This window comes from Bombus impatiens, unplaced genomic scaffold (assembly GCF_000188095.3).
Source record: "Bombus impatiens unplaced genomic scaffold, BIMP_2.2 scf_0442, whole genome shotgun sequence".
NCBI classification, from domain to species: domain Eukaryota; kingdom Metazoa; phylum Arthropoda; class Insecta; order Hymenoptera; family Apidae; genus Bombus; species Bombus impatiens.
The window spans coordinates 334,856-339,424 of NT_176861.1; the positions used below are offsets into that span (position 1 = coordinate 334,856).

General features: G+C 36.3%; 1 protein-coding gene across 2 annotated transcripts in view; it reads right to left on the reverse strand.

Moving 5' to 3' along the window:
• The window catches only part of LOC100742395 (protein NDRG3), a 35,337-nt gene that overhangs the window by 29,480 nt on the left and 1,288 nt on the right, over positions 1-4,569 (reverse strand). The gene's annotated exons all lie outside the window — the stretch shown is intronic.

The following is a 4,569-nucleotide window of genomic DNA, read 5'->3' on the forward strand; positions in this document are numbered from 1 at the left end:
ACCCAACCCCGACTCGGACGACCTATTCGGACGTCTTCGACAAGGATGATCCTGTCCACCGTTGCGGTGGATCTACCTCTGACTTCGATGTTCTTCGCCGACACGCGTCCCACGTTGTTCTCCTCTCCGATTGCTGCTTGCTGCTGTTGCCGCGTTGATGATGCTGATACGCGTGCCCGAAGCCGAGATACGCCAATATCGTGCGTCAACAAGGCAAACGAACGGGCAAAGGGGCAAATAAAGAAAACCCAAGATAAAGAGGTTCCATGTGAACGCGCTTAGACTATCGATCGAGGCATTGGCAAACGATTCTCTGATGGAACGGCCATCGACTTCGTTTCAGTCGCAGGTGATACGACGCCACGAATACGGAGACGTAATCCACTGACTTTGATACTTTTAAGAGTTATGAAATCGTATTGAGTAACCGTGGCGGTAAATGTTTTGATATTGGATAGCATTTGGTCACATCTTTTATTGGTTACAAAGTTTCGTTCAAGCATAGTCCATTTCTTTCGCAAATGTAAATGTTTTATGGTCGAAACTTGGAAATTTTTTGGTGGAATTTGGAATCATATAAATAAACTACGAGTAAGTACGATAATGGAAAAAAATATCATTTGTAGAGTGAGTTATGGATAGTGCTATTTCATTCTTTTCTCGTTTGATTGGTAGAGAGAAGAATATTTAACGTTTAAAGTTTAACCAATTTATTTATTTCCTTCTATTTTCATCTTATTTAAACGCACGTTTAACGAATTTCCGTTTAAGATATCCACAGGCAAACCGTGTCGAAATATAAAACTATCCCAGCGTTTTCAGTAATGTAGATAACTTATCTATGATATGAATGACACGTTAATGATTATTACCATTGGAACGTTGAAATACTTTCACTCCAGCACAGAAGTTATGTTTAAAACTTTCAACTAATAGTCGTTATGTAATACATTATAATTAAATAAAGCAAGGCAATTAACTTCGTGATTAACCGAATTCTTAAATAATCATATGTAAATATACCGACAGAAAGATTTAATCAAAATTTTAGTCTTTTTATAGTATTTCTTTCTACCTACATATTTAGACGTAGATAGTTTACGTGATACGAACCGTGTTAAGCATTTTAATGAGCTTGACTTTAGTTCGAAATTGGGAATTTATAGTGCCAGTCATAGAGCAAGAGTGCTTACAATTCGTACCTCGTTGGAACGCGTACTTACGAGAGGAGAATTTTTCGGTTGAATTCCACAAAAATATGCTTAGCAAGTCAAAGTATGGATTTATGTATATCAAATATAGTATATATATAATTAACTCGTGTAATTCTTTTGTTCTTGTTTTCAGCCTGTTTTTATTAACCCTCCCATACCTAATTTTCTTAATTACTTCGTTTTCCTCGTTAATCCATTTTCGCTCGGTAATTTCCACTTTCAAAAAAAAAAGAAAAAAGAATGCAGGTTAAATTACTTATGTTCGAAATCATTTTAAAGAATATTAGTGACAGATATTCGTTTTACCGTTTTATTTTTATTTTTTCTTTTATATAATCCAATTTCATGTAATACTTACATGAGGTTTTTATTCGTGATTCGACTCAAGTGAACTTTGCGCACGTACAGCTGTATCCACCGACGTTCTCATCTTAATGTATTCAAAATCGAGCAAAACCAAACGCGGTCGAAAGGTATGAATAACACTACAGTCGCTCATTAATGCTGTGCTTCAAGGATCGTTGGAAGTTCGTGACGTCATTATATAGAAGAAAGGACAACTACACCTGTCGTTGCTCGGTTGATATTGCCATTACGTTTTCGATGACTCAACACCAACCAGTGCTTATCCCAAACACCATAACTAAATGAAAGCAGGCAGACTGTTTCATAATTACTCGAACTGTTATGCACATATTCACACATGAGCATACACCGATACAAAAATTTAATTGAAATTGTAGAATTTAATCGTCAGAATTTATTTCCATGGTTATTTTTATCGTTTTTTCTCTCGTTCGTGTTTAATTACATATGAAAAGATTTCATTGAAATTGTAGGATTTATTCCTATCATTTTCTATCGTTGTTTCTATAGTTGGTGTTTTCATAACTTAACGACTTTAATTCGATAAATTAGAGGAACGACGAGACCGATGTTGTCTGCGTGCACCTGTCTATTCTTAATTGACGTTCCTTAATTGGGTTCTAGCTAAGAAAGGGACAGATGTTGCGCTTTCAGAACTAATAGGACGTTTCCTGTGTACGCCCTTCCTCGATTCCAGATCTCGATCCACTTCTCGAGATTACGGGATCGCGTCTAAATCATCTAACGCGATATCTTCATCTTTTTCCGAACGTTTGACATTTCCATTAATGTAGAAAGGCTCTTTACCTACGAATAGAATCGTTTTGCCATTACCTCGTCGACAGGTCTCCGCGAAACAAAACAAGAAAACAAGACAAGGAAGAAAGATAGGTGTCAGGAAACATGGCTCGGCATGCACAAAATTCAATGACTTAGTCATTACACATCGAGACATTCATGCGTGGCCGCATGCCAATTGCAAGGTGCAACGCTTGTGCGCCTTTGTGAAAACACGCAGATGCTGAGAGAGAAGCGAAAACGGTGATCAGTGGTCGTGCCAATTCGAAATTGCTACGGAATTGCTCGACCGTGTGCGAAAACATTTTCGAAATTCGTATGATCACACGGTTTACTGATTACACGTTTCGCCGATGATTTTGGACGTGTATTTGCACATGTATCTGAGAAAACAGGCACGTGCATGCAGAAGTTGTGAATAAATAAAAAGCCTGATCGAAGATTCGATGTTCAATCGATTGTTATATTTTCCTTATCATTTTGTTACGTGAGACCTCTTGCATAATAATTTAGTAACTAATATTAGCGAATCAACAAAGGATCAGTCGTAGGTCGTAAACTTTTATTTAAGCTTTTGCTAAGCAATTTTTACGATTATTCGTAATTAAACAAAAATGATTTAAAACAATTTATTGATATTATTAATTTACAAGTTTTTAAATTTCATTTAAAATGTACTTGCAGAACTTGTCACCTGTTCTCCCAATATAAAATATTCTATTTGACATTTCTAATCTGAAGAAAACTGCAGTTATATCATTTTCTTTCTGCCATTTTTTTTCATTCAATTTATAATATTTAATCGTAATTGTTTATGAAAGAATCTATGAAAAATTTATGAATCTATAGAAAATAAAAAAATGCTAGTTAGAACATTTTGATTGAAGTGGATAGTTCTCATTAACAAATTTCGTACGGTTATCTAAGAGAATTTATTAGTACAGATAATTTATAATTTTACAATTTTATATTGGATCATACAATTGTATGCTTGTTTTATTACCAAACTTCCTCTATCACGTATGACGAAGTTTGTCAATACTGTTAACTCACACTTGTCAAATTTCACTAATAATATTAGTTCAGTTATGCAAGAGGACCACGAATTCATTTCGTATCTCATTATTTGCGTTTGGACAAATTCGCATGATGTCGAAGCGACGATAACGATCGATAAATTATACCCGGGCTGGATGTCACGAAGAAAATAACGCCTCGTAACGTAAGCGTTTAATCCGGTCGACGCGACCCGCTTCGCTAAAAAGAAATTTCTTTTCTACGATGTCCCGTTATTGACCGTAAAAACGAAAGCGTAAATCACTTTTTACGGGCACGACCCTCTTCGGAACACCAAAGGGTATTAACGTGGCGATTTGACGGTCTTCCTGTCAATTAAAACCTTCGCTCACCAAGAAATTTCTTTCTTCGACTACGAAGAACGTTATATTGTGCGTTACGCTAGTGACCATCGAGTTCTCGTAACGTGATATAGAAAAAAAAAAAAAAAAAAAAAAAAAAAAAGAAAATAAGATCACGACGTTTCAGGGTGAGATTATAAATATACAGTTTAAACGCGCAATTGGTTTTTCATTTTATCGGCGCTCCTCGAAGTTCTATAAATTCTTTAACCCGATAAAAGTACGCGGCATATTACGATTAAAAAAGGGAACACTTGTCCCTTCGATAAACGTTACTTGAGGTAAATACTTGATTTTAAACCCTGCTGTAAATATACATGCATACGTAGAAGCATAGTTTGAAGAATTTATATTTCGTGGTTAACGCGCGTATGGGAAAACAAATCGATAAGAAAGAAGATCGTAAAAAGCTCGATACACGTATGTAGATTGACGAACGAAAATAAACCGATTTCCGTATTAAAGAACGACCCCTGTTTGTTCTACTGCCCGTTAATTTGATATTCGAGCGTAGCCGTGAAATCCCATTAAACTTTTATCACGAACAGGAAGACAGTCGTAAATATTACAAGCTATTGATGAAACGTTCGATTCCAACCTCTCCGATCATTCTCTCGAGTCGTTCGATTAAAATTACTCCACAAACATATACGATGCGTCGTATAACTTATATAAGCTTCGTACGACCGTGGAAACCTAAACTATGGGGATCAGCTGCGGTCTCCGACTCGTATATGCATCTACGTGTGCGTGTGTGTCCACGCACACGTAGG